Genomic DNA, 6,454 nt, shown 5'->3' on the forward strand with positions numbered 1-6,454 from the left:
GTCCCGCCCAGGAGGTGCTAAGACCCAGGACATAGGTGTTCTCTATCCTCTGGCTTCAGTGTGCTGGAGGCTCTCCCGAGGGTGGGTTCAGAAAGCCGAAGGCCTCGTGGAAGATAGGGTGACTCCCTAGCCTCTTTGGGGCCATAGCGAGCGGTCTGCGCGCTCATGAGTGGTCTGAGGGCTCGCTTCTTTAAATGTCTGCGAGCCCTGCTCATCTGTAGGTATCAGCCCAGGTAGATACTGAGAGTGTGAGAGTTGAGAGGCACAGGAGAGAGGAAGGCTAGAGGGACAAAGAGCACCCCCTACTCCTGCCACACCTGGGGTCACTCACAGCAACAGCAGTGTTGTTGAGGAGCCCGGGTGGTGCACATGGTGAACGTGTTCATCTGCTGGCACAAAGTGAGAGGGTTACATCACCAAAACGCACCTTGGGAGAAAGGCCGGGCGGTCAGCCATTGAGAGCCGAATGGAGCTCAGTGCTGCCCTGACCCTGGGGGTGGCCACGGGTCTGAAACCCTGTCCCCAATCCTAAGCTCTCTAACTGAGCTTCCCCTTGCTCCCCCACCTCACCATCAGGGTAGCCCATTGTGCCCGGGGACACCTTTAGTCTCCAGAGCTCTTCAAAGAAACACTGGTTTCTTTGAGCCAAACTCCGGTGGCCCAGACCTTGCCTGCCATGTGTGCTGCTACCTGAAGAAGGTGGTGGTTGGATTCAGGGAGTGGAAAGTGCAAGGCATGAACAGAAGACCAGAAGCTCTTGGTCCTGCACTGCTCCCACCTGCTCCCCCACCTTCTTTTCCCTGTGAGAATCAACAATAGACGACATGGGTGTGGGGGAGCGTAGGTTAGCGGGATCAAAGGGGCCACGGAGGGGTGGCCACAGTTTGAGGATGTTGCTGTCCAGGTGGGAAATAGACTGCGGGCCTTCCAAGCTGAGGGTGAACGTTGCATCTTGAATGGTGGTGGGGATCCTCACTCTGGGGAACCCGTAGTCTAGGGACCCTCAGTTTGGAGATCTCGATCTGGGGACCCTCAATTTGAGGGTATGGAGTACTGGGCATGGTGGCGGGTCTGTCTCCTGAGGGCCTCAGCCTTGGGGTCCCTGGCCTACAGGAGCTGTGGTCAGCGTGTGGGGGCTGCAGTCAGGGCTCGCTGACCGCCTATTCAGGGCCAGCCTGAGCTGAGCGGAAGGGCGTGGCAAACATGGGTTCTCAGGCTCTGCTTCTCCCCAGCACACAGAGACCTGGCTGCAGTCTGACAAGAGCCATGAGCGGAAGCGGGCAGTCCAGTCCATCTTCCTGCTGCTGCAGTCCACAGTGGGGATGCTAAAGCTGACTGTGAGTCCCTCCCGTGTGTGGACGCCACTTTAGAGCTGGCTGCCATGCCCTCCCCTGAGGTGACGCCCTTCAGTCTCCCCCACAGGGACACAGATACTCTGCTGTGCTGCCACTGCTTGCTGACCCCACAGAGGCCAGTCATGTGCAGACAGTACAATCCAGCGGGGTAGGGACCAGGGAGGCGTGGATGGGACAGTCACCTGGGAGAAAGGCCTGAAGCAGGGAGAGAGAGAGCTTCCAGGCTGAGGGACAGCAGGTATGAAGCCCAGAGGAGGAAGCATGTCTAGACAGGTGACAGAACAAAGGGGGTGTTTGCTGCAAAGGTCCCAGAACAGTAAGCACCGCCCTGAAAAAGATCAGCAACGGGTGGAGACTTCTTGAGTTCAAGACTCACTGCGAAGCACCAGTGATCAGGCCACTGGGACGTTGTCACAACGAAACAGCATCACAGGAAACAGCAGATCCCTACTTGCATCATGTGCTGATTTTCAACAAAGGCACCAAAATTCTCCCTCAAGAAAGAGATGTGCTTCCAACACACAGCAGAAGGAGGAGGCTACGTGGAAAGAAACGCTCTCAATCCCTACCTGGCACCATAAAGAGAGCCAATGTGAGTCACTGCGAAGCCTCCAGAATGAAACAAAACACCTTTGCAAACTTGGGATGTTGCTGTGTGCTGTGGACCCAAAACCGACCCACAGCGGACCCTCCGGCAGGCTTTCAGAGGCAGTAAGCCGATGGGAGAAGATTGTCCATCCTTTTTCCACAAAGAGGCTGCTGGATTTGAACTGTGAGCCCTTAACGATTTCAGGGAAGCTTCTTACCACTAAGCCACAGAAAAATATTTCTTAGTAACAGAGGGCAGCAACTATACCTATTGGTAAAACAGCTTTTAATTGAACTTTTCATACAAAGTTAGCACTCTGTTCCTTAGAAGACACAACAAAAGCATCACAGCCAAGATGTAGACTGGCAGAAAATGTTTGTAATAAGGTGCCAGTCCTGAGAAAAGGACATCACGTTGGAGAAAGTGGAGGGTCGCTGACAAGGAGGCAGAGTAAGACAGCAGGCTTGGGCACAGCCGACATCGTGAGGGTGGTAAAGCATTGCGGGAGTCGGGGAATTGTGGTGCACAGGGTAGCTCACAGCACTGCTGGGTGGGCCTGGAGGAAGGCCCGGCCATGGTCCTCCTGCACCTCGCAGCAGATGACCTTGAATTTCAGCTTTGCGCTTGTGAGGTGACTGAGGACCATGGCACATTCAACCACTTGAGATCAAAAGGGCATCATTTGCCCAAGGATGAAGTTCCAAAGGCAGACAAAGAGGAGGAATGAAAATGGGACCCACCTCACATTGAGGAGTCCAGCCAACATCATGATGCAAGAACTATAGCAACTGCTGAAGAAATGTGTTTCCCCTACGAACTTTCACGCCTAACGGACAGGTGTTGTTGGATGGCACACTGCTCTGCTCTGTAAGCCTTTACTTAAAGCATCAGTGACTCCCAAGCACTCTTTGTTGCTTAGTGACATTAAGTTGGTTTCCACTCTGAAGTGACCCTATTTGTTCACTGTTTTGGTTAAATATTCTATATTCTTTACCAATACCACAATTCAAAGGTAGGAATTCCTCCTCAGTACAGCTTTTAAACGTGTATGAGACAACTGAAAATACCATGGCTTGTGTCAGGCACACCTGAGTCTTCAAAGTGACATCCTTGCTCTTGAGCACTTTAAAGAGTTCTTTTATATCAGATTTCCTGATGCAGCGTGTCACTCGGTTTCTTAATGGCTGCTTCCATAGTGGTGGTTTGTGAGTTCAAGTAAAATTAAATCTTTGAGATTTTAATCACTTCTCCATGTGTCACGATGTTGCTTATTGGCCCGGATGTGAGGATTTTTGTTTTCTTTGTGTTGAGGTTGACCCATGCTGAAGGGCGTGGTCTCTGATCGTCATCAGTGTTTCAAGCTCTCCTTGTTATCACTGATCAAAAGGGTCACCTAGAAATTGAAGATTCTGACTAGTTTTCCTCTAACTTTGATGCTGCATTCTTCTTTGAATGTGGCACCATTTTTTATTATTTTTTCAGCATACATGTTGAAACACTGTGACACTAATGTGTCAAATGCATTAATGGTTGGTTACCCAATGCGGATAGACAGAGTGGGGTGGAGCTCCCCGATTAAACAAGCTTGGAAGCAGGAGTGACATCCACTTCCGTAATAGCTTGCCTCCAGAAACCCTATGAACCTGGAGAGAGGATGAAAGACACCCAAGCGTTGAGGACTCTCCTTCATAGGGTCGCTATGGGTCGCATGCAACTCGACGGCACTTAACAACAACAATATATATGTTGAAAAGTATGGTGAAAGGATACCACCCTGATACACACCTTTCCTGCTTGTTCTTTTAAATAACTGTCTCTTGGTGTATGTATAGGTTATGCACGAGCATGGTTAAGTGCTCTGGGATTTCCATTCTTCTCCCTTAGCCGTAATTTACAATGATCCACACACTCAAATGCTTTTGCAGAGTCAATAATACATAAGTCAAATCTTGCTGGTATTCTCTGCTTTCAGCCAACATCCATCTGACATCAGTGATGGTATCTCTGGTTCCAGCCTTTTCTGAATTCAGCTTGAACTTCTGGCAGTTCATGTTGATGTAATGCTCCAACTGTTGTTGAATGTTCTTCAGCAGGAGCTTCCTTGTTTGTCATATTAATGACTGTTTGATATTTCTGCATTCTGTTGGATCACTTTTCTCCTGAATGGGCACAAACATGGGTGGCTTCCGTTTGGTCAGCCAGGCAGCTGTCTTCCATATTTTTTGGCATAGATAAGTGAGCATATCCAGCGTGGCATCCATTCATTTCCTGGTCTATCTTAATTGGGATTCCATGTGTTCTCAGACCCCTGTTTTCCTGTCTTGCCTTCAGTGTACCTTGAACTTCTCTCAGCTCCATTTGTCCTTGATCACATACCACTTCCTGAAACGGCTGCGTGCCCACCAGTTGTTTTGGTGCAGTGAGTGTATGCCCACCCTTTCCATTGCTTAGTGACGCTTGCTGTGACGTTCACTGTTGTAACTCAGACTTGAATAGAAATATGCATATAAAATGGAACATAGCTGTAAGCTGTAGGTGTCTATTTCTTTGTGGGGTCCTCTGAGAACACCTAAATTCACTGATAGAATAGTAGTGATGGACACACGCCATCTAAAAACATAGGTTTCTGAACACAGGTCACTCCTGCAAAAGAAGCAGAACTGCCTGGAGAGAGGCCACGGCGAGGGCTCGGCCCAGAGAAAGTGCCAGATAGGCCTAGGGCAGCTCACAGGGCCAGAAGACAGGCAAATGCTCCAAATGTGATGAGGACACATTAAAAGGACATCAGAGCCCTGTTTCACCCATGGCTGAAGAACAACCACAGCTGAATTGTTCATGAAGGCTGGCAGTGATGGGGCCAAGACTGGGACCGACCCCTTCCCCCGGAGACTGTTCATGGTGCTGTGGTTCAAAGAAGTCACTTTCAACATCACAACTGTTGAGATCTAGAGGTGGACAGAAACTGTGCAGAGGCTGTGCCCAGGAGGGCAGTCCCCACTCCTGCTGTGTGGCACCGACTGCACACAGACACCAGCAATATTGAGGAATTCCCAGAGGCTGTGCTGTGCCCTCCCAGGTGCCCCAGCCTGGCAGCTCTGAACCCTGAATCCAACACACCTGCTCTGGAGTTATTTACCAAGTTTTCTGCCTGCATCAGGAACTCATCGAGCACTCAATGATAATCTGGAGAAGGGGGTCCTAAAAGCTCTAACGGTCTTGGATTGACATCCCCCCCAGAAGATGTGAATGAGCCCAGGGCTGAGGATGAAAGCATCTCTCAGAGGAAATTTCTGGAAGGCAGTAAACTCAACCTGGCTGACTGCACGCCACATGATTGTGGCTGCCGGAATGCCACATGGCTGAGGCTGTGTTTAAGAAGTCCCAGGGAGTCTCCACCCGACAGCGTAAGGGAGAGCTTCAGTATTTGTGAAACGCATCTGCTTGGGAAGAACTCACCTCCACTTGTCCAGGTGCTGAAGAGACTAAGCTGGCTCAGAAGCAAGTGGCCACAGTCCTCAAATAAAACCCTCTGGGAACAGGTCAACTCCTTCCATTTCCCCACAAAAGCCCTGAGTGGTTTCCACATGGCTCTCCGGTGGACACACTCCAAAACGGCCAGTAGGCAGAGATTTCTGGAGCACTTGTGCAGCGCTGGTAGGAAAACGAGGGGAGATATGGGACGGTCTGTGCGAGAGCTTTGTTGTGGGCTGGGATAGGACAGCACATTTCGTTAATAAAACACAGAATGGGGGAGGGGGGAAGGACAGAGAGTACAACCTGAACAAAAGAAAAATCCTGAGTTCACACTCATAATCTCAGCAATAAAAAGCAGGGAGGGTTCATCCTCGTGACAGAGTGATTAACGCACTGGAGACAGGGCGACATTCACAGAGGGCGATGTTCACACAGGGCGACATTCACACAGGGCGACGTTCACACAGGGCGGCGTTCACACAGGGCAACGTTCACACACGGCGACGTTCAACAGGGCGACGTTCACACAGGGCGATGTTCACACAGGGCGACGTTCAACAGGGCGACGTTCACACAGGGTGATGTTCAACAGGGTGACGTTCACACCGACGTTCACACCGATGTTCACACAGGGCGGCGTTCAACAGGGCGACATTCAACAGGGCGATGTTCAACAGGGCAACGTTCACACAGGGTGACATTCACACAGGGCAGCGTTCACACAGGGCGACGTTCAACAGGGCAACGTTCACACAGGGTGACATTCACACCGACGTTCACACAGGGCGGCGTTCAACAGGGTGACGTTCACACAGGGCGACCTTCATACAGGGCGACGTTCACACAGGGCGACGTTCACACGCTGGAGCCAGAGCGGACGCTTCCCTTGACGAGAAGCTGCTGTTGTTGCCAGATGCTGTCAAGCTGAGGATGACGTGAACACAGATCCAAGGCCTGGCCTGGCCTGTGCCGCCTTCACCATCTCTGACACACTTGAGTCCATAACTACAGCGACCGTGTCCATCCATCTCATTGA

General features: G+C 51.0%; 1 pseudogene; it reads left to right on the forward strand.

Moving 5' to 3' along the window:
- The first annotated feature begins 4,747 nt into the window (after positions 1 to 4,747).
- Positions 4,748 to 5,467, forward strand: LOC102855948 (annotated as a pseudogene).
- The last annotated feature ends 987 nt before the right edge of the window (positions 5,468 to 6,454 follow it).

Source organism: Elephantulus edwardii, unplaced genomic scaffold, assembly GCF_000299155.1.
Source record: "Elephantulus edwardii isolate Elephantulus edwardi_28Jun2011 unplaced genomic scaffold, EleEdw1.0 scaffold00003, whole genome shotgun sequence".
Lineage (NCBI taxonomy): Eukaryota > Metazoa > Chordata > Mammalia > Macroscelidea > Macroscelididae > Elephantulus > Elephantulus edwardii.